This window comes from Staurois parvus, unplaced genomic scaffold, assembly GCF_062004578.1.
Source record: "Staurois parvus isolate SC_StPar_1 unplaced genomic scaffold, SC_StPar_1.0 ptg000078l, whole genome shotgun sequence".
Lineage (NCBI taxonomy): Eukaryota > Metazoa > Chordata > Amphibia > Anura > Ranidae > Staurois > Staurois parvus.
Window position 1 is genome coordinate 8,658,349 of NW_028317874.1, and position 24,965 is coordinate 8,683,313.

At 40.5% G+C, this 24,965-nt stretch overlaps 1 long non-coding RNA gene across 1 annotated transcript; it reads left to right on the forward strand.

Annotated features, from left to right (window-relative positions):
- The first annotated feature begins 1,497 nt into the window (after positions 1-1,497).
- LOC149469255 (uncharacterized) lies at positions 1,498-21,766 on the forward strand. Its single transcript, XR_016311623.1, has 5 exons — positions 1,498-1,605; positions 13,460-13,619; positions 16,655-16,686; positions 20,612-20,735; positions 21,576-21,766. It is a non-coding gene; the product is annotated as an uncharacterized LOC149469255 (long non-coding RNA).
- The last annotated feature ends 3,199 nt before the right edge of the window (positions 21,767-24,965 follow it).

Sequence of the window (24,965 nt, forward strand, 5' to 3'; positions counted from 1 at the left end):
TTTGGGCCATGAGAGAAAGAGACCAATATTGGGTGGCCACTCTTTTGGATCCCTGATACAAAGAGAAAATGGCAGATCTAATGCTTCTATTCCAGAGGAAGCAACAAATGTGCAATTTAGAGGAGAAGCAGTGGAAGAACCTCTTGTCTGCATTTACAGATTGTGACAGAATTACATCTCATCCCCAACTTGCCTACGCTCCTCACATCCCTAAATGGTGAGGCAGCGATGATGGTAAATGCTTGTAGGCATATAGGCAGTACCTCATTCACATGATTTCAGATGATGTGGGGTCTAGGACTGAGGAGGGCACTCTTCAAAGTGATAGAGGTAGATGAATTATCACGAGTCAAAGGCTGCTAAGTCCCTTGACTAAATTGTCTCCCACAGAACAACCTTAATACAGCCACAACAACAGCAATACATAAAAAAGATTTTTTATGAATACAAAATTTATATTGTTAAAATGATAAAAAAAACAACAAGTAACTCTATATGGTTTCCAATGGCATAGTTCACACCAGTGCAGTCAGTTCCATTACGTTCCAGTTCCAGAAAAAAAGTAGAACATGCTGCATTTTTTTTGCACTGAACTGTACTGGAACATAGTTAACGTATCAAAAACACAAAGCAAAAATACACCATAATGCACTTAAGCCCACCAAAAACACACCAGAATACACATGTCCTTATTAAGTTGAATAGGGGAAAAAATAAACCAAAGCACATAAAAAAAAGCATCAAAACTGCATCAAAAACCTGCATGCAGAAACACATCTGGAAAGCGTCCAGACTACATTTCTATGGTGTAAACTGGCCCTTAGAGCATGTACAATCATAAGTCCTGTACCCCTAAAATTATAGGACTATGTTCCATGTTCCAGCATCAAACAGAGAAGTTATAGACTTTAATACAATGTCTTAAACCTAACGCGTTTCATTTACTGTATAATCTTCATCGGAGGAAATATAGCGGTACCTACAGTATGTACCTATACTACCACAATATACAGTATATCATGTTTATACCAATTTGTGCATACATAGATGTATAACTGAAATAAGCTGCCTGAGTAAATAAAATGTCATTCAGAACTCTCCTTATGGATGTAAAAAAGCCCATGCAGTCCAGCATCAGAGACCCTAGAGAGTCAGGGTGCCCCCCCCATGGCTATGCCAGGAAAGCAACCACCCAGGACAAATGTATAAAAAGAAGCCATAAAATGGTCACTCTTATATAATACAAAAATATATGAAAGAGGTTTAGGATGACCAATCACATACAGTATGTAGTCACGCTATATAACTGTTTTTATTGTCATTGTTAGTTGCTTAGTCTCTGGGTACAGAAGTGTTGTGGCCATTAATGAGAAAATCATTAGACAGAGATCCTGTTACATGCAGTGTAAACAATGAAATAACTTTTTTCAATGGAGGAGGGAGGAGGGGAAGAGTCTCTGGCACCACTTTTATAGACAACTCAGTACACAGCCAGAAGCTATTAACCATCACAGTGTCGAAAGAGGATGATGATGGGGCATCCCGGCACAGAGAATTCCTATAGGGTCCAGCTGCCTGCATGACATGCAGAATACTTCTATATTGGTAAGTAATGTGACTAAAGCTGTACAGAAAAAAATAGCTAAACTTCAGCTTTAACTTTTTTTCACTTTGATACTGTAAATGTCACCCATTGCAGTGCCAAGCTCCCCATGCCCTTTGAAATTCCTTGCCTATTAAGCTTGAAGTTGATTATCAGAATTCACCCCCCCCATATATTTCAGTGGGGTTTGACTTAAAGTTCAGTTTGTGAACTTTTTGGTCACCCTGCAAACTGAACCTGCGAACATTTGCTCATCCTTGACATGCTGATCTGTTATCTTATCTACACCCACAGCAAAACAAAAATCTAACATTTTGCTGATTACAGTTTTTAGATTAGGTGGATCCATTAGATTCCAAATTTTCAGACTTTTTTTTCTTTATTTTCACCTGGTACTTCTGCCAATAACATACTTTCTGTCCTAGGATGAGAATGCTCAATCATGTTACTGTGTCTATGGAGGAGAAGCCAGGTAGGTAGCATTTTCAAGAAAAATGATAGAAAACCAAGTCATTACAAACCAACAAGATGATACCCCCCAATGTTGGTATTGTAACACTGCATAACATGAATCTTGTACAAGCTGGGAAAGTGAGAATACATCTATAGCAGCTTAAAATGTTTTACAAATGCAGGAGGCCTTTTTATAACTTCTATCAATATTGACTTAACCACTTGCCAATTGACCTATGGCAGTTTTATATATACGTGATTCTGCACTTTTGGGCAGGGGGCGTGCCACTTCTGCTTTGATTTGTCACAGCAGAAGCTGATCAATGGCTGCTGGCCAATGGATGACCACCAGCACCCACTGATCGTTGAGGAGACACACAAGACAGAGTTCTACATATGTAAACAGCGCAGAGCTCTGCCCTGTCAGTGGGTATGTGCTGGATTTTGTTTCCCTGCAAAGCAAGGAATAAACTCCAGCACATCCCTTAGTAAAAACACCTAAAAGTACACACAAAAACACTGGTTAAACTTTCGATCACCCTAGATGTTTAACCCTTTCCCAGCCAGTGTCATTAGTACAGTGACAGTGTATACTTTTAGCACTGATCACTGTATTAGTGTCACTGGTTCCCACAAAGTGTTAGTGTCAGTTTGTCTGCCATAATATCACAGTCCCCCTATAAGTCACTAATCACTACCATTGCGAATATAAAAAAATAAAAACTAAACATTCCAGTATACAGTATATCTCATAGCTTGTAGACGCTATAACATTAATAATGATAAAAATGATTTTTTTCACATTTTTATTGGATATGTTTTATAGCAGACAGTGAAAAATATATATATATTTTTTCAAAATTGTCAGTCTTTTTTTGTTTATAGCGCAAAAAATAAAAAAAAAAACAGTGGTGATCAAATCCAACCTAAAGAAAGCTTTATTTGTGGGAAAAAATTAAATAAATTTCATTTATGGACAGTATTGCATGACTGTGCAATTGTCAGTTAAAGTAACGCAGTGCTGTATAGCTAAAAATGGTCAGGAATGGGGTAAATCTTCCAGAGGTCAAGTAAACAACAGTTGAGAAGTGCTAACATATCTCAATCTGCATGCTGTCTTTTCCATTTTACCTAGAAGGTTTTAAACATTGCCTACTTTATCCAAAATGAAAAATATATATACTTTAAATAAAGAGTAAATGGAAAATAACTAACTGATGTAAGCTAGCCCCAAAAACTGATGTAAGCTAGCCCCAAGGAAATGTAATTTTATTCTAGTTATACCACAATTTAGCAGGCATAACTTTGGATGCTGGAACATTTGCTGTTTAGTAGTGATGGGCCAAACACTCACATGTTCAGTTTGTGGTCGAACATTTAAACCTAATGAATGTTCGACCGTGGACTTTGAACTCAATGTACTGTAAGTCTATAGAACTCAAGCTTGTTAATTCAAAAGTGCCCATTTTGAAGGCTTATATGCAAATTATTGGCCATAAGAGAAGTATGGGGACAGTCATTTTTCATTGCTTAAAGCAGCGGTTCTCAACCTGTGGGTCGCGACCCCTTTGGGGGTCGAACAACCCTCTCACAGGGGTCTCCTAAGACCATCGGAAAACACGTATTTCCAATGGTCTTAGGAACCGAGACACCGCTCCTCTATCAGTCTCCAGGCGGGTCCGCCCACATGCAGATACGTCCACATTTCCCTGGACCGCGATGTGTGCGCAGGATGACATGCCGCCCCTGTCATCTGGCCACATCCCCGCTCAACAGCTCCGCCTCCTCGCCAGTGATTGGCCGCCGGAACTGTAGCTCAGGAGAGGCACACAGACGGCCAATCACTGGCGAGGAGGTGGAGCTTGGAGAGGTGGAGCCGAGCAGCATCGCGAAGATCAAAGAAGATCAAGCGAGGGAGCCGCCATAGAAGGAAGACAGCTGACAGGTAAGTGTCTGTAGCGTACAGATGGTGCTGTTGCAGCCAGGTATGCTGGCTGTAGATGGGAGAGGGAGGGAGCGAGCCCAGGCTGGAGCAGGAGTCAGCAAGGTAAGTATCATTGGTGTCAGTGAGAGGAATAGTGCCCCATCATTGGTGTCACTAATACCAATGATGGGGCACTATTCCTCCCACTGACACCAATGATGGGGCACTATTTCCTCCCCCCCCCCACTGACACCAACGATGGGGAACTATTCCTCCCCCCACTGACACCATCGATGGGGCACTATTCCTCCCCACTGACACCAATGATGGGGCACAATTCCCCTCACACTAGTATCAATGATTGGGCACTATTCCCCCCCCCCCACTGACACCAATAATGGGGCACTATTCCTCCCACACTGACACCAATGATGGGGCACTATTCCTCCCACTGACACCAACAATGTGGCACTATTCCTCTCACTGATACCAGTGATGGGACATTATTCCTCCCACTGATACCAACGATGGGGCACTATTCCTCCCACTGACATCAGTGATGTGGCACTACTCCTCTCACTGACACCAATGATGTGGCACTACTCCTCTCACTGCAAAATTATAGTTATGAAGTAGCAACAAAAATAATTTTATGGTTGGGGGTCACCACAACATGAGGAACTGTATTAAAGGGTCGCAGCATTAGGAAGGTTGAGAACCACTGTCTTAAAGTAAAAAAAAAGAAAAATTCCTTTAAATGTCATGCTTGGGGGGTCCTCTTAACCGCCTCCCGCCCCTTATATAAGGAAATGACGGGCGCAAGATGGTTTCCCTCATTCTAGAAGGATATCATATGACGTCCTCCCACTCTAACCGTGCGTGTGCCCCCCGGGGGCGCGCAGTGCGGTGATCGCTTGTGCGCTGTGTCCCTGGGACACAGCGGATTACCGATCAATGGAAAGAGTTGAAGACTTCGGGTGTGTCATGTGATCAGCTGTGTCCAATTACAGCTGATTGCATGTAAATAAGGAAATGCCTGTTATTGGTATTTCTCTCTTCATGAGCTGTCACGCTGACAGCTCATGAGGAGAGGAGAGCCGGTAATCAGCATTGCTCAGAGGGGACATGTACACTGATCATCAGGGCACTGATGATCAGTGTTCCCTGATGATCAGTTTAGTCCCAGCAGTGCCACCTGTCAGTGCCCATCAAATCCACCTGTCATTGCCCGTCAATGCTACCTGCCAGTGCCCATCAGTGCCACATATCAGTACCTACCAGTGCACATCAATGCCACATATCAGTGCCCATCTGAGCTGTCTTTCAGTGCCACCTATCAGTGCCAGTCAGTGCTGCCTATCAGTGCCACCTGACAGTGCCAGTCAGTGCCACCTAACAGTGCCAGTCAGTGCTGCCTATGAGTTCCAGTCAGTGCCACCTATTAGTGCTGCTTATCAGTGCCACATATCAGTGCCATATATGAATGCTGCCTTTCAGTGCCCATCAGTGATGCCTGTCAATGCCCATCAGTGCTACCTACCAGTGCCTCCTCATCAGTGCCCATCAGTGCCTCCTATCAGTGCCCATCAGTGCAGCCTATCAGAGCCCATCACTGCAGCCTCATTAGCACACATCAGTGAAGGAGAAAAATCACTTATTTACAAAATAGTATAACAGAAAATAAGAAAACTTTTTTTTTCAAAATTTTCAGTGGTTTTTGGTTTGTTTAGCAAAAAAATAAAAAACCCAGAGGTGATTAAATACCACCAAAAGAAAGCTCTATCAAAGCTCAAAACAATTATACAAATGTCATATGGGTACAGTGTTGCATGACAGCGCAATTGTCATTCAAAGTGCGACAGCGCTGAAAGCTGAAAATTGGCCTGGGCAGGAAGGGGGTATAAGTGCCCTGCATGCAAGTGTTTAAACTACCTGCAAAGTTGCCTGTCTGTACAATGTATAGAACCTGATGCAGCAGGACTGACGTTTTTATTTATGAAAAAAAAAAGGAGCGTGGGGACCCCCCCCCCAATCCATACCAGAAGCTTTAGGTCTGGTAGGGTGTTAGGAGGGACCTCACAGTACACAAAGTTTTAAAAGTGCATGGGGTTCCCCATAAAAGTCATAGCAGGCTTTTTTAGGCCCATTAGGATTTTATTGGGGAACCCCACCTCCTCAAAATGGGGGGAGGGGAACTGCGTGGGTATCCCCCTAAAAACCATACTAGGCCCTTTAGGTTTGGTAGAACTTTTAAGGGGGACCCCACCCACAAAAATGGGGAAAAAAAGTGTGGGGCCCCTAAATTCCTACAGGACCCTTGATCTGAGCACAGGCCTGTCAGGGCAGGAAAGGGGGGGGGGCAAACAAGTGCCCTCCCCTGTGGCTTACCAGGCCATGGGCCCTTGGCATTGGGATGTCCGGGGGTTGTGGGGGTCTGTGGGCAGGGGAGCTTATTAGCATCAGGGTACCCCTAAATAAGGGGGCACCTTGATGCTGCCCCCCCTTGTGAATGAGTAAGAGGTACTTGTACCCCTACCCATTCACTAAAGGGTTACATTTAGTAAAGAATAAAGAGACCGGTCTTTTGAAAATGTCTTTATTGAACAAAAAACAAAACAAAAGTTTTTGACAAGTTCATAATTAAAAAAAGGAAAAAAAATGGTTCCATCGTTGTAATCCATCGTCAATCACGGCGTCCAGCGTTGTCACAACAACAATGACCCTTCCACATCCACCGAGCACTCACCGCAATCTGACATTTGCTGGTCACATGTAAACAATTTGGCGGAGCTAGTGGTGACTTGACTGTTAGCTCCACCCAATTGTGCTGGGATTGACCAAAGCATTGCACCTGACCTGCAGCCAGGTGCATTGCTTTGGCCATTCACATCACACTGTGAGAGCGCAGTGCATTGTGGGGTGTGGTGGGCGAACAGCCCATCAAACTCTTTTACGTTCAACTTGAACATCAAGCCCATCACTACTGTTTAGAAAAACATATTTGTTATTAAAGAAGCTATATGTATGTTATAACTGTTGCATATGCACATAACATGCACATAGTTAATACTGTGAGAGAACAGTTGGATTGATGGTCCTTTTTGTGAGATCAATGATGCAACTGCAAATCACTACAGAGAAGCCCTGTCTGTTTAGAGCAGTGTGAACTGAGCTAGTGAGTGTCATGTTTCTGTGGCAGTGAGCCCTTGTAGAATGCCAACTCTGATTTTCCCAGAGTGCGGGGTCCCAGGGCCCCTGATGGTGGGGATGGACTTACAGCAAACTGGAACCAGGTCACAGCCCCCAGGTACACCCAGCTGAAGATGCGGAGATCACTTGTTTGTGCAGTGTACAAATGGCAAGAAACAGAAGGAAATCCAGGAAACAAGCTGAGGTCAGGGTGGGTGGCAGGCAAGCACAAATGGAAAATAAAGCCGGGTCGGTACATGGGAAGTTAGACACTGAATAAACATAATAGTAGGCAAACAGGAGCTCAGAGACCTAGGAAGTTGCTCAGCAGGCATGGACTGCACTGAGCTTCTCTTAAACAGTGAAGCAAACTGGGAGGTAGGCCATGAATTGATGAAACGGATAGGAAATATAAACCCCCAGAATAGCAGGCAATGCCCATAGGTGAGCACAGAAGCCAAACAACACACATAAAAGGAATCACAGGTCTAGGAGAACCACTGCAGCATGATGGTAAGAACTACACAGGCAGGGAAACTGCAGACTTAATCATGACAGTGAGCTCTCCAAATGTTTTTTCTCCAATATTTACATGAACTAAGATTAAAGTCCCAGCACCTCTTTTAATACTTTTTTCTTCACTGGAATAAATGGCTAAGGGGCTGTCTGTCCTAAACAGTACTTAGTGACAGAGCTTGTTTGTCAGAATAGGTGCAGGAACTCATCACCTCACCCATCCATGGGGGGAAGAGTACTGATGTGGTGCATTGTGCACATAAAATGGTGGGTGTGGCCAAATTGCATTAACAGTGGGAGGGCCTTTTTTAAAAAACAGGAGTGCGCAACACACAGTGACAGGGATCAGGAGTACACTATACATAGTGTGCACAGTTCAGGAGTGTGCTAGGTACAGAGTGTAGGGTTCAGGAGTGCACTACACACAGACTGTAGGGTTCAGGAATATGCCACATATAGTGTGCAAAGTTCAGTAGTGCACTACGTATGGTGTGTAGGGCTCAGGAGTGCACTATACACAGTGTAGGGTTCAGGAGTGCACTATACACAGTGTAGGGTTCAGGAGTGCACCATGCACAGAGTGCAAGGTTCAGGAGTGCATATATCAGAGGCTAATTTACAACCAAAAATGACCTCCCACCAATTCCCCCTAGACCCCACAATTCAGTGCTCTCCTTCTGCCATCAAATCTCTCTCTCCCCCCACATACCAGAGAGAGAGGCTTTTTCAAGAGAGCAGCTTTAACTTACAGCAGTAAATTGGAAAGTGCAGTCTTCGGGCAACAGCTTCAGGTGGAACTGCTGCTAAGAAACTAGTGTGACTGTGTCACCCCTCCTCTGCTGTCAGAGGGATGTGTAGAGCAGTGAGTGTTCTTTGAGAGCCACTGGGAGAGGTACATTGTCACTTGTAAGCACAGAAGCTGGGTTTCTGTTTTTACAAGTGACAGTAGTGAGCAAGGAATACAGAGCCAGTGCCAGAGGTGGCAGAAAGGAGTTCTGACACATTCCGGCTGAAAAGAAGGCCTTCCTAGTGGAATCTAGCAAGCCAAAACCTGCCAATAGCTATTTTAAATCTTAATTAAGTCAAAGTCTCTAATAGAATTAGGCTGTAAAATGAATATCTGATATGGGACTTTACAATACTCATTTGAGATTCTGGTTTTTGAACTAAACAGTGTTTAAAGGAAATCTAGGGTCACAACATACACCTTCATTTTATAACATCAGTACTATAATAGCAATGCAAACATACTTATTTGTGACAATCCAATATGGGCTTAGTTGTGAAATCTCTTTTCATGTTCTAAGTTCTGTCTGAATGCTGGACATCTCTTTCTACAATTTCCAGCATTCCCTACATTATTTGCAGCATCCCCTCTGCTGTTTACACTCAATTTATGTACCCCATGGTACCTTTCTGCCTATCAGCAGATATTCCTGTACTGTGTGTGAAATATGTGACACAGTAGTGCTTACTCACAGGGCATAGTGAATATTTGTCACAGAATTCAACAAGTAAATGTGCGGGTATCACCACAAAGTAAGTTCAGAAATGTCAAGATTGTACAGGAGGAGTAGGCTAGAAATAATTGAAATGCAATGTGGAAATGAATATATGATTTTACATTTTCACTAGAGATGAGCGAATTATTCAAAAATTCGATTCGGCTGATTCGCCGAATTTGTGGAATAAATTCGATTCGATGCGAATTTATTCGCTGCGAATTTAACTTATAAAAAGGGTTTCTAGGCTTCAGAGAGCCTTTATATTAGTGCAGAACACTGTACCTTTAATTTAAATGCCCTTGGAGTCTGCTGGGGAAGAGAAATAATACTGTCAGTCAGTATGCAATGCAGATGAGTGCCGTCGATCTTAGAATCACCGCACACTTCACTCATTTGGGCAGTCACGGGGCCAAAACCAGAGTGTGGAGCCACAGTGTGGCGGTGGAGGCAGCAGCAATGGGAGGCCATACAGCACCCTATGACAAAATGGAACCCACCAGCAGTGTGAGGAGACCTGAAAGTGGCACATGGCAGAGTGTGGCGATGGAGAGAGCAGCAATGGGAGGCCGTACAGGGACCCATGACACACTCTGGACCTGGCAGCAGCATGAGGAGGCGGTACAGGGGCCCATGGCAAGAAGAAGAAGAAGAAGAAGAAGAAGAAGAAGATGAGGATGAGGATGAAGAAGAAGAAGAAGTAGGATGAGGATGAAGAAGAAGAAGAAGAAGAAGTAGGATGAGGATGATGAAGAAGAAGAAGAAGAAGTAGGATGAGGATGAAGAATAAGAATAAGAAGAAGAAGTAGGATGAGGATGAAGAAGAAGAAGAAGAAGAAGAAGAAGAAGTAGGATGAGGAAGAAGAAGAAGAAGTAGGATGAGGAAGAAGAAGAAGTAGGATGAGGATGAAGAAGAATAAGAATAAGAATAAGAAGAAGAAGTAGGATGAGGATGAAGAAGAAGAAGAAGAAGAAGAAGAAGAAGTAGGATGAGGATGAAGAAGAAGACGAAGTAGGATGAGGATGAAGAAGAAGAAGAAGAAGAAGAAGAAGTAGGATGAGGATGATGAAGAAGAAGAAGAAGAAGTAGGATGAGGATGAAGAAGAAGAAGAAGAAGAAGAAGTAGGATGAGGATGAAGAAGAAGAAGACGAAGAAGAAGAAGAAGTAGGATGAGGAAGAAGAAGAAGAAGAAGAAGTAGGATGAGGAAGAAGAAGAAGAAGAAGAAGAAGTAGGATGAGGATGAAGAAGAAGAAGAAGAAGTAGGATGAGGATGAAGAAGAAGAAGAGGAAGAAGAAGTAGGATGAGGATGAAGAAAAAGGAAGAAGAAGAAGAAGTAGGATGAGGATGAAGAAGAAGAAGAAGAAGAAGGATGAGGATGAAGAATAAGAAGAAGAAGTAGGATGAGGATGAAGAAGAGGAGAAGAAGAAGAAGAAGAAGTAGGATGAGGATGAAGAAGAAGAAAGAAGAAGAAGAAGAAGAAGTAGGATGAGGATGAAGAAGAAGAAGAAGAAGAAGAAGAAGAAGTAGGATGAGGATGAAGAAGAAGAAGAAGAAGAAGTAGGATGAGGATGAAGAAGAAGAAGAAGTAGGATGAGGATGAAGAAGAAGAAGAAGAAGAAGTAGGATGAGGATGAAGAAGAAGAAGTAGGATGAGGATGAAGAAGAAGAAGAAGAAGAAGTAGGATGAGGATGAAGAAGAAGAAGTAGGATGAGGATGAAGAAGAAGAAGAAGTAGGATGAGGATGAAGAAGAAGAAGTAGGATGAGGATGAAGAAGAAGAAGAAGAAGTAGGATGAGGATGAAGAAGAAGAAGAAGAAGGATGAGGATGAAGAAGAAGAAGAAGTAGGATGAGGATGAATAAGAAGAAGAAGAAGAAGAAGTAGGATGAGGATGAAGAAGAAGAAGAAGAAGTAGGATGAGGATGAAGAAGAAGAAGAAGAAGAAGAAGAAGGATGAGGATGAAGAAGAAGAAGAAGTAGGATGAGGATGAAGAAGAAGAAGTAGGATGAGGATGAAGAAGAATTCCAGTGCAGCAAAAAGTGTATCTGCAGAGAGCTCCGCTATTTCTGACAGTTCTCTGACAGTTCCTTCACATTTACAGCGGTTGAAACATTGTATCTATTTGTTTCCGAATAAAAACATCTGTATCCTAAATGGAAACAAATAGATACAATGTTTCAACTGCTGTAAATGTGAAGGAACTGTCAGAGAACTGTCAGAAATAGCGGAGCTCTCTGCAGGGACACTTTTTGCCGGCTATAGAAGGGATGAAAATCGGCCGATCGGGGAAAATTCGATTCGCGCATCCGAAGTTTGCTAATATTCGGATTCGGCGCGAATCGAATTTTTCCTAATATTCGAAACGAATTCCACTTCGCCAGGTTCGATTCGCTCATCTCTAATTTTCACCATGGACACTCTTTAATACAATTTACATAATTAATACTATGATGGCACTACATCAATAACAAGTTTACATGCTTATTCTATAAGGTATAGAAGTGAAACTGGTCTCATAAATCTCCCACCGAAATAAGCATATGATTTATATCATGTTTGGTCTTTATCAATCATGGTTTCATTCCATTCATTACTACAGTATTTCTCAGATTGCAAAGCCTTGCATCAGGAAACCTTAATATTATTGGAAATGTGGCATTAAGGGAGTTTCTACTCTGGTAGAAAAAAATACTGTAGCAATCCTAAATCACACCTCTCATCTTTTTTGATTGGGTGGGAGTTGGCTCAGAAACTCTCACTGCTGCTATTGGCACCTGGCAGTATGAGGTCGCTTATAATGTTTGAAAAAAGGTGAATGAGCAGTGCTGAGCCTTACATTTCCATACAGTGCTGCTTATTCACTCTGCTAGCTGCAGCTGCCTGAAGAAAGGAAAAGGGGTTAAAATCAGAGCTGGGAACAGACGCTCCGTGTGAAGCTGATCAAGGTATGAAAATTAAACACTTGCCCTCCAGAGGATTTACCCCCCTTCCTGACCAGGCCATTTTTGTGATATGGTACTGCGGTACTTTAACTGACAATTGCGTGGCCATGCAACGCTGCACCCAAATGAAATTTGTGTCCTCTTTTTCCTACAAATAGAGCTTTCTTTTGGTGGTATTTACTTTTTTGCACTATAAACAAAAAAAAAAGGTCAACAGTTTTGAGAAAATAACAATATTTTTTACTTTTTGCTATTAAACATGTCCAGTAAAAAAAAAAATCTAATTTTGTCATAAATTTAGGCCAAAATGTATTCTGCAACACGTCTTTGCTAAAAACAATTCCAAATACGTGTAAATTAATTGGTTTAGTTATAGCGTCTACAAATGGCAGTATAGATACTGGAATTTTTTTTATTTTTTAATACTAGCAATGGCGGTGATCAACACGCTCCCCCTACCCGGAACTGCAAAATTACATTCATATACATGATTTTGCACATCCGTGCCACCCTGTAGCAATATTTCTGCTATAGGGTGGTACAGAACCAGTTAACTGGGAAAAAAGATGGCCCATTACAAAGGAGAGGCTGTGCACTAGCAGAGGGAGCAGACACTAATCCTGTTCTTGTGTAAAAGTATAAGATCAGTGTTTGTACAGTGCATAACACAGTACACAAATATGGTGCAATGATCCACATTTCACTTTGTGTTCTGTGTGTTCTGTGTAATGTACCTGTGATCAGGTAATTAATAATAATTGTTCTGGATTACCAGATCATAAGAACATTGCTGCAAATAGGAAACACACAGCATATGAGAGAGAGGTTGGGAACCTAAACACTGGCTGTACCTACCACACAGGAACACCCATAGTTTTGACTTCAGCCTGGTGCCGAGCTACAGCCAGCACAAACAGAAAGGCAAATGTGCTTTTATGTCCTTAATATATTGCTATTACTCTGCAGCAAATTGGATTATTCTGGAAACAAGGACCAGGTCCTTTTCACTCTTAATCTAATTTTTTTGCTGTTGCTATTGTCTATTTTGTAATATCTTTTAAGTAAAATATGCCTTTTTATTTTTTTGTTTCTTAAACACAGTATTTTAAAATCATTAAGAAAAATCTCTAAATGTTTTTATCAGAAATTAAATAATCCTTGACTTTTTGAAGCATGCCACTATATTTTAAACTCTGTACATTCTTGGTTGGGCATGGCGGTGATTGTCACAGATATTTCTTACAGTTCAGAATTACTATAGCAGATCATGTGAACAGTGTGTGTTTTGGTTAAATATATGATGGTGGCTACTGTTTGTGTGCAGATAGGAATAACTGAAAACCAACCCCAGTGATGGTCACTCTCTGTCTGGTGGTGCTTAAGTTGTCATCCTTTGAGCTGAAAAATCTCTGCACAAGGTAAGACTGGGAATGCAATTGCCACAAGCACCAGGAGATACAAATGCAAAAAGTGCAACTTGGCAGGTTGGTACATACATTTTTGTTTGGTGTGTTACCATTTGGAAAATGTTAATGTATTATTATTATTATTTATTTTTATTTTTTTTATTTGTTGTGAGTGTTTTTTTATGTAAAAGTATGGCAGTTAAAGTATGGCACCTGGAGCAATTCAAAAATAATAAACAATATAATATAGATATCTATAAAGTACGAACTGCAAAACCTAGCAATATAAAGCCCACATTGCACTATTTATAGTCCAAAACTGAGTAGGCTTAACATGAACAGTCAATTTGACAGATTAATTTAAGTTCATTATTCCTCATCCCTTATAGATATAAACTGTGCTTCAGTATATAATGATATTTAAAGTGTTACTAAACCCAGGACCCTGCACTCACTATATCTGGTCTCAAAAAGTACACAGAACATGGAAATGCAATTAGTTTAGTAAATATAAACTGCTAAATACCTTTTCTCATCAGCAGTTAGAGCAGTCTTGTGACTTCTATCAGTGTCCAGCAGAGCACTGGTTAAAAGCGTATAGGAGGAGTTTTCATTCTCCTCTAGGAGCATGCAGTACCCCTGACCTCTGTTTGGACAGTGCTGATTGGCCCTGTGCTGATCACATGCACTCTCCCAAGAAAAAAAAAACTCTCTCTAGCAAAACACACCAAAATGAGCATGTGCAGAGTGACTCCAAACCTTTGTTCTGACAGTAGATATTTAGGGGAGAATGGAAGAAGGGGAGGATTAGAGAAGAGAGGATCAAACATCCTTTTTACACAATGTGGATAATTAACCCTTTAGGTTCCACAGAGAGTATACCAAGCATGCTTTACTGCATATACAGACTGATTTTACCTGTGTAATGATATTAAAATTTACTAAACCCAGGACCCTGCACTCACTATATCTGGTCTCCCACGGTACACAGAACATGGAAATGCAATTAGTTTAGTAAATATAAACTGCTAAATATCTTTTCTCATCAGCAGTTAGAGCAGTCTTGTGACTTCTATCAGTGTCCAGCACAGCACTGGTTAAAAGCGTATAGGAGGAGTTTTCATTCTCCTCTAGGAGCATGCAGGACCCCTGACCTCTGTCTGGACAGTGCTGATTGACGCTATGCTGATCACATGCACTCTCCCAAGAAAAATAAATCTCTAGCAATACACAACAAACTGAGCATGTGCAGCTTACCCCTGAGCCTCTGCTCCATCAATGGATTTTAGGAGACACTGGAAGAAGGGGAGGATCAGGATCAAACATACTTTTTGCACGTGCAGAGGATTACCCCTTAGGTTCCACAGTGTATATAACAAGCAGGCTTTACTGCATATACAGACTGATTTTACTGTTGTGGTCTTAGTAATACTTTAAAGAACTGAAAATATTTAGACAGATCTTGTCAAACCACCCATGCTTTGTAAGTTGGTATATATGGAGTTCTGTTTTAGTTGGCATGTTTATGAGGTTATATTATTATGGCTACTGAATGTTTTGATAAATTGGTTACAGCAGTAACATGGTATGCAATACGGTAGTTATATTTATTCTTTACTTTGAAAATGTAAGGACAGAACCTTCAATAACAGCTCATAACACCATGTTTTCAAACATTATAAATGAACCAATTTGTAATGTTAAAAAAAGCCTCTTTAGAACACATCTATTCTATACTGATACAGTATTGCACATAGGTATTAATTAGTAATCATTCTCATGTTTTCAAACTCCACTTCTCTGCTCACAAGAAAAGTCCAACATCATGTCCATATGTTAGAAATAATAAAACCAACTTTTAAATAGAAACCTCATAGTTGAGCAATAACTTTAGGCCTCTTTTAAATGCTTTTAATTAAAAAGGAGCACAAAATTAATTGGCTGTGGAACGTGTCTTTGTTAAATAATTACACACAATTAAATGACTGAAATATCATCACAGGCAGTGCCAGGAAATTTAAACTGAACCCCACTGCAACACAGAATTAGAACTGCGTTAATTTCCCATCAGTCTATTATAAAAGCATAGACGCAGGGCCATTACATTTAACATGAGCACCAGCCATAGGAAATTGGCTCAGTGGGTCTTATGATTACAATACTCTAGAACAGATTTTTTTTGCCATCACAAGAGACACTGACTGGGCCACCACAGATAGGGTCCTATATTCTGGTGCTCAGAAGGCAATGTTTCTCAATTTAAATAATTAACAAGAGAGTGACGACAGAACAGTCATTACTGAACATCTAGTTCAGGAATTAACAATGAGTCATTAACAAAATCTTCTGTCAGAAGAGAAAAACAGCTTGTGCTCTCTAGCATCACCGGTTAATTGTATTGTTACTGATCATTAGAAACTAGAGTGTACTTTTCAGTGCTCTCCTAGGTTATAATCATTCCTTTTTTGCTTTATGTTAACATGCCAAATACTTGAGTCACTGCTATGGAAATATTAGGAAATACTATATAAAGTATACATGTAGGGGGGCATATAATGCCTTTTGGTGCCCATGATGTCAACTTTTCCCATTTAGTAAAAACCAATAAATGTAGGGAATAAATGAATAAAAACTATACTACTGAGAATTCAACCTAGTAATTGGCTAGAACTAGTATCATCAGGAATAGGAAAGTAAAGGAGAACCATGCTGTCCATAGTTTTTCTAGTTTGTAGGATAAACTAAAAAATGAAGAGTTTTATGGGTAACAGAGATAGTTCTGTTCAGGGGCGGACTGACAACTCATGGGGCCCCCAGGCAATAGGGGATCATGGGGCCCCTGTGTCCTTGCCCAAAGTCAAAAAAGCCTATGGTACCAGGGGCATCTCATGGGGCCCCCTACTGAGCCCCTGGTACCATCGGGCAGTGCACGAGTTTCCAAGTGGTCAGTCCGCCACTGGTTCTGTTATTTCATACTAATACTAAGGTCCATTGTGACAACATATATCCTATACCTTTTCTCATATTATCTACTTTCAATGCAAGATATGGCATCCATTGATACTGAATACTGTTTAAAATGAACTGATATATATTTTTCTCATCTCTTATAGAGGTCTCGTCATTCCCATTGTATCTTCCAACTGTAAGAAATTTGATTTGTTGCTTTTGTTTATTGTCATGCAAACAGCAATATTGGCCAATGGTGTAACATAAGTACAGCTACCATAGTATGCACGATTGGGCCATCGTACAGGACATGTCATTTTGTGACATATCAAGAAACTTAACAAAAAAACAAAAGGTAATAAGTGTGATGTCTTACAACTTGCAACAATACGTTGCATCACCCCTACACAATGCACAATAGTGCACACATGTTATAGTGGGTTTCTAACTCCTCTGATGCAGCCAGGGGTCACTACCCATCAGGTTACCCCCTGTGATGGGAGTATTCCTTGAACTTTGCACCCTATCTTATTAGTATTAGCATGGATGTCACTCCACTTCCTCAAACTCATTCTTTTTAAAACTGAGCTCTTAGTATTCCCTCCAGCCCGTGCCCCCTCCCCTGACGTCTCAATCAAGACCAATAATACAACCATCAGTCCCTCCCCTCATGCCAGGGTACTAGGTATAATCCTAGATTTGCATCTGTCCTTTCAGCCCAAAATACAATCACTGTCCAAATCTTGTACCTCCACAACATCTCCAGGATACAGCTGTTTTTAACCTCGGAAACTAATAAGCAACTTACTCACTCCCTTGTTATCTCTTGCCTTGACTATTGTAACTCCCTCCTCATTGGCCTACCTCACCGCAGGCTATCCCCTCTTCAGTCTATCATGAATGCTGCTGCCAGACTCATCCACCTTACTAACCATTCCGTATCTGCCACCCCTCTCTGCCAAACCCTCCACTGGCTTCCCATTGCCCTACGGATAAAATTCAAAACATTAACAATAACATATAAAGTCATTTATAACTCTGCCCTAAATTACATCACCAATCTTGTCTCCAAATATCACCCAAACCGTACTTTCCGATCCTCGCACAACCTCATGCTCTCTAGCCCCCTTGTCTCCTCCTCCCGTGCTTGTCTCTAGGACTTCTCCAGAGCTTCCCCCATCCTCTGGAACTCTCTACCCCAATTTATCAGACTATTGCTTACTCTGCTCACTTTTAGGCAATCTTTGAAAACGTATCTCTTCAGGGAAGCCTATCCTGCCCTCAGCTAATAATGGAGTCTTCTACTCCTCCTACCAGTCCATCCCCCACAGTTACTACCTTTTGTACCACTAGCCCCTCCTTCTTAGATTGTAAGCTCCAAGGAGCAGGGCCCTCCTAACCCTCTTGTAAAGAACTGTATTGTTGCTGTATTGTCTCCCGTTATATTGTAAAGCACTGAGCAAACTGTTGGCGCTATATAAATCCTGAATAATAATAATAATTAGTATAGCAACGGTAGCATGGCAGATGTGAGTGTGCATGTTTGAATGTAAATCACCTTAAGACTTCTTTACTACAACCTCCTCTCACTGTGCATCCTGGTATGGACGTTAGCCTCAATATTGGAAGAACTACTCTGAGAATTATTGAAAGTGCCAGCTGACAGCCTGGTCTTGCATTGAGATATTTGTTCCCCCTCCAAGTTGGAGATGTGGAATTTATGTATACCTATTGAAAGAGATCAATCCAACTGGAAATATTGAATGTTCCTTGTAAGTGCTCACATGGTACATTTGGAAATGAACCTGACACCTTAAAGTAGTCCTGGGGACTGCCATTTGGGAATCTCTGTGTGGATTCATAGGGTACATATAGAATCTATATGATTTACTTATTATCCTTAATATTAATTTTATTTTCGGATATCCACAGTGAACATTTACTCTGTTTACATCCAGTCATACCATTCTACTGAATTTTTTCCATGAGGAATTAAGATTGTGTTAACTTGCCATCTAGGCTTAAGGTGTTACTAAACCTACAAGGGTAAAATCAGTCTGTATATGCAGTAAAGCATGCTTGTTATACGCACTGTGAAACCTAGGGGTTAATTATCCACATTGTGTAAAAAGGATGTTTGATCCTCTCTTCTCTAATCCTCCCCTTCTTCCATTCTCCCCTAAATATCTCCTGACAGAAAAAAGCTTTGGAGTCACTCTGCACATGCTCATTTTGGTGTGTTTTGCTAGAGAGAGTTTTTTTTTTCTTGGGAGAGTGCATGTGATCAGCACAGGGCCAATCAGCACTGTCCAAACAGAGGTCAGGGGTCCTGCATGCTCCTAGAGGAGAATGAAAACTCCTCCTATACGCTTTTAACCAGTGCTCTGCTGGACACTGATAGAAGTCACAAGACTGCTCTAACTGCTGATGAGAAAAAGTATTTAGCAGTTTATATTTACTAAACTAATTGCATTTCCATGTTCTGTGTACTGTGGGAGACCAGATATAGTGAGTGCAGGGTCCTGGGTTTAGAAACACTTTAAATATCATTATATGCTGAAGCACGGTTTATATCTTTAAGGGATGAGGAATAATGAATTTAAATGAATCTGTCAAATTAACTGTCCATGTTAACCCTACTCAATTTTGGACTTTAAATAGTGCAATGTGGGCTTTATATTGCTAGGTTTTGCAGTTAGTACTTTATAGATATCTATATTATATTGTTTGTTATTTTTGAATTGCTCCATGTGTATGCCCAGATTCGATTGTTACTTAGGAACTAACAGCCTATTGTATACAGTTTATCTGGGGATATTCTAGATATAGGGAGAGGGGGATTATGTGTGGAATAGATGGGGTTGATTTTAATGGGAACAAGATATTATTATTATTATTATTATTATTATATAGTATTTATATAGCGCCAAAAAGTTTGCTCAGCGCTGTACATTATAGTGGGGGACAGTACATGAGACAATACAGTAACAATACAATACACAAGGGGTTCAAGGGCCCTGCTCCTTGGAGCTTACAATCTAGGAGATATGTTCCTACATGTTGGTATGATTTTAATACTGTACTGTTATATAGATGTTCATTAAGGGGACATGCTTGTTGTCTGTTTATTTTTATTTTTTTAGGTGTTTTTTGATAACTTTTTCCACTTTCTGTATGTATATTTTTGAATGTGGCTGTTGGGAAGCATAACAAATATGTAGGGCACAGACAGCTATAAAAATCTAAGGGCCCTTTCACATGGGTAGACTTCGCCAAGCAGATCTGCCTTCTCATCGTGGTAATTATTTTGAAATTACCTAATGAAGGTCTCAGTCTTTAAAAGATCAACTTGTCCATAGTCAATATTTGGTTAAAACCAAAACCAAGGCCAAAACCACAGGGACAGCTCCCTGTGGTACATACCTTTTTGTAGGTTTATAATGAAAGCCCAACAAATAACCTTACCAAATGGCTGTCTTTTTACTCCCAGATTCTTTGCTGATTGTTAAACAACTGGCATAGTGTACTATATGACATCTGAGTGTAGGGCCTTCTACATTCTAAAAACTAAAAGAGATTTCTTTCAACTGATTTGTGACCATGTTGCCATTATTTAAAAAAAAAAGAAAGAAAGAAAAGTGAAACCCCAATTAGTCGCCACGTGGGGCTGTACCGTGGATTTGATTTATTAAAGATTTAATTTTTGCTTTAGAGTACATACCCCTGCACGAGAGGAGGAGATGTTGATAAGCTGTTGTTACAGCATGAAACTAAACCAATTTATAATCTGGCAGCAACCAAATTTCCAGGACTTACTGATGCTTCAAATCTTTGCAATGTTCTTGCCTCTAGCAGTGCTTGCAAATGAGGTCTAGCCTTACATACATATTTGTGGGCGTATTAAAATGCTAAACATTCTCTTTTGCAACCAATCAATATATTTATTTGTTGTGCAGTTGTAAGGATCCTTTGGGGTGGCATTAGGTTTACTGAGGTTGCTCATTGTAGGCTCATTGTAGGATCAATATAGGGCTTCTTTAATTATAGCATTTGAATACTGGGATTGTTATGTAGATTGTTTCATCATTATAATAATGTTTTTTTTTGTCTCCTGGTCCAAGGGATATTTTTTGCCATCTAGGTTGTCCCCTTGGCCTGTGGTTTACTGCAAGAAGTGGTTTGGTGTATTGCCTATTGAGAGACCCGCTCTGAGTCTGGTCTCTGGGAAAGGGAACTTCCAATATGGTAAGTGGGTGCTGATGCACATGTGTGTGACAACACCTATGGGAAGGTGTGCATGTGCACGTTGGTGCTACTGGGCATTCGCGTCCTTCCGGTGACATCAAGCGGCAGCAGGATGGGAGGGCTATTATTTCAATTTGTGGTGGTTTTTGTCTTTGGAGAGGCTACTGGAACCATCCTTGATCTGGCAACTTAATTTTGGTAAGAATAATATGCAAAGGCTCTTTGGATATCTGATCCTGGGATGGATGTGACTTTTGAGTTCTTTGGGCATGTATATAATAGTGCCTTTTTTAATTTTATCTTTTGTAGTATTTCAATGCAAACAGTGGTGGATTTTCCATTTCTAGCTCGTGGAAATGTTTGTTCTGTACATGCTTATGGGTTAGGTCCCCATTTTGGAATACTGTGCAAGGCTTGTGAACTGTAATCCAAAGGACTTCCTATGTTGTTTCATGTTTTATTCCACTAATTGGTGTTTATAACCTAAGTGGAATGATGCATGACACATTTGCTTATTTCTAGAAATCAAGTGCTCTTTTTGGGCAATTGTTGGGTGACAGTTTTAAAATCTCCACATTTTGCCTATCTATAGGATTAGGTTTTTGTGAGCTGTATCCCTCCTATAGCTTGCTGATATCTTCATGGGGATCCTAGTGGACCACAAATAAGGGTCTTTGACTATTACCCATTAAATGGATAACTAGTAACTAGTTATTACCCATTAAATGATCCTTAGCATCCCTGATAAGATGCCCCCAGGCGATCCAGTTTCTTTTTGTATATACTGTTTTCATGTGTGTATTATTCATGTGTTTGTAATTATTGTTTTTTTGCTTGTAGTGGCATCTATATGCAGTACTCCAATCTCCCAACGAAGGCAATGATTGGCAAAACATGTCTAGTTGAAATCACTGCACATTTCAAGCTGCATCAAAATATTTTTGTGATGGTTTTATCTATCAGTACCATTAAATTTCTGTTTTTAACAATGTTTCATTTTGTAATAAAATTTTGATATTTTTTGTATACTATATGATTTGTCTATACTTTTGGCACCTTACAAATCGATTTTTCCTATATAGCTTCATTTTGTTTAATATACGAAAGTTATGCAGGTGTTTGTAGTATGTTCAGAGCTAGGATATCAACTTTGCTCCTGTTCTCTGTCTATATTTTAGCATAAATGGACATTTACAAACCCTGATTCCACTGTCACTAGAAGAACATTATGTTTTGCTCATAAATAATGAGTTTAATTTTCAGTCATGGACTTCAGATCTGAGTGTGTTTTCAAAGTTTCAATTTGATGTACTGGTGTTGTGATCAGTCATGCATTTGTTGTCTTCTGCTGCCAAACTTCATCAAGAATAAATTATCATCAGGCTACAGTGATAGGACAAATTACATATAATTAAGTTGTTTACTAAGATTATCTAAATGTAAATGTTACAAATTAGGTATTGTCCACACTGTACAATGAAAACATATGTTTTTTTAAGTGTACAGTATATACAACCTACAAACAATTTTTTATTTTTTCGTTTTATATGGAGTAGGAAGAATAGGACCCATTGTCAAGCATTATTGCTTTTTGTGTTCCTGCTAGGTAAATTCACCCTTATTGTTTTGCTTGTTCTGATAGCCATTGTTTTAGATACAGAAAGTGTTGGGAAATCCAACATTTTAGAATTGTCACAAGAACAATAAATGGGGGGAAATCTTCCAATATGGACACTTGTTTCAATGACAAGTATATACAAGGGGCAGCAGGAAAAAAGTGCATTGTTTGAACAACAGTAGCTGCATACATTTAAAACGATATCACGCTATTGGCCTCCTCTTCTTGGGGCTCTTTGTGAGCTTCTAACCACCCACAGAGCTACATGAGAGGAGAGGCAGAGCCATTGCTGACAGCAGGAGTTGAGCAGTGAGGGACATCAGACCAGACCAGACCATATTCACCTTAAAGGAGCCTCCAGTTTGCCACTGAGAGTGCTATCTCTAAATGCCCACATTGATTGCGCATCTGGTGAGTGCGCAGTATTTATACTTTTCGCCACATCACCACCTCATTGGTTAGACAACCAGTTATTGGAAATCTTCATGATCTTCCATGCACCTATATTGGACATTTGCTGATTATCATTTCCAGCACTATATTGTATGCACTGCTGGTCACCACATAGTGACAGAGTTTCATGTTGCCACTGAGTCACTTTATTCATTTTTGGTAGCACCTTGTCACTGGTCACTTTAACAGATTTCTTATTGATTTTCAATTGTATATGTGGTTATGCATATAGCGACAACTTTTTATGTCATCACTAAGTCACTTTATTCAAATTTATCTGCTAGCACCTTGTCACTGGTCACTTTAACAGATGCTTTTATTGTCATTTATTTATATACATATTTTACACATGTGGTTATGTTCATTTTAGCGCTGCACCCAATTTTATGTTGATGCTTTGGAGGTGTTTTTGGTACCTTTTGGTGTCTTAGCAGCTATATTGACTTCAAGCGCTTACATATCTCTTTGTGCTTTTTAATATACAAGGGGAATGCCCCTCATTTTGTAGAGATTTCTTTTCAATTTCTATTCCATCTCTCAGACAAGAAGTGAAGGGAAATATCCCCAACTGGACATAGTGTCAGGGCAGGAGCCGAGGAACGGACAGGCAGGCCTAACAATGTAACGCACTGGCTGACGACAACCACCACCCACAGACCGGAGTCCCTCAGGGCGCGGAGTCTAAGTCCCAGGCTGCCCTTCACCAGGGCCCCTGATGGTGGGGATGGACTTTACGCAGCCAGGAACCAGGTCGCGGCCCCCGAGACACCTCAGCTGCGGTAATGGCCGCCGCCAATGGCGTGTAGCTGGTGGAAGAAACAAAAGAGTAGTCAGACAAGCCGGGGTCAACAACAACAGGACAAAACAGTACAGGACAGCAGACGAGAATCACAGGTCACAAGCCGGGTTCAGCAACAGAGGGTCAGATCAAAGGAGAATACAAAGAATAGTCAAGTCACAAGCCGAATCAGAATACCAGGAGAGTCACGAGAGTCAGAACAGAGTAATAGTAACACAAAGACACAAGACACAAGTGCAAAGAGCATGTGCGGGCCACAGGTTTATATGTCATCAGCCACGCCCCTCTGGGGGGTGGACCTCAGAGACCTGAAGGCATAAAAAGGACTCCCATCATGCACAGCAGAATCCAAGATGGACGCCAGCACATGGAGTAACATAACCTCAGGGAAAAGGCAGGACCTTGACACATAGACAACACAAATAACCTGACATTTCGCAACTTTATCCAAACTTAAAAACCTTTTCTCCAGATGTATTTTATATTGTTGTCTGATTGTCATGCTGACCCATTGGCTTTAGTGCTTTCCAGAACACTGATATGGAACGAATATACAGGTTAGGAGTTTTGATTCACTCCAACTCACCCTGCAACATACTTGTTTCAGGTAGGTATCTTAAAAAGTGTTAAAGCTAATGACTCAGCATGAAAAATAGGCAACTTGCATTTTCAGAAACACATCAGCAGTTACATCTTATATTTCCCTTAATACACTTTTCCTTGAGAGCCAGAGCACAACCACATTTTTTACAGACAGCACAAATTAAATCAATATGCTCTGTAAATATCTATTGGTGCAGTCCAGACCTGATTTCCCTCACTCCCCTTCCTCCCTATTTCCCTAGTTCAGACATATGCCCCAAATATTTAATTGGAATTTATTAGCTTTGATTCTTGATCATTTGGCACCATACATTTGATTGCCATTTCAAAGTGGTCAATGCGCTCTGTGAAGGTGGCTGAAAAAGTTAACACCTTGTCAGATAGAGCCACATACCCTAATTACTCTTTATACCAAATGCTTTTCCGTTGAGTCCCAAAACTATTTCTTAGATTATTATGTTATCTTTTCTTAAAGCAGCCAGCAATGGCAACACAAATTTGTATAATAGCCATTAGGCCAACAAGAAGCGATTCTGTAATTGCTCACTACTTTAACCACTTCAAGTCTGGAGATTTTCACCCCCTTCCTGTCCAGGCCAATTTTCAGCTTTCAGTGCTATCACACTTTGAATGACAATTGCGCGGTCATGCAACACTGTATCCATATGAATTTTTTAGCATTTTTTGAGACAGATAAAACTTTATTTTGGTGGTATTTATTCACCACTGGGATTTTTATTTTTTTTGCTATATAAAT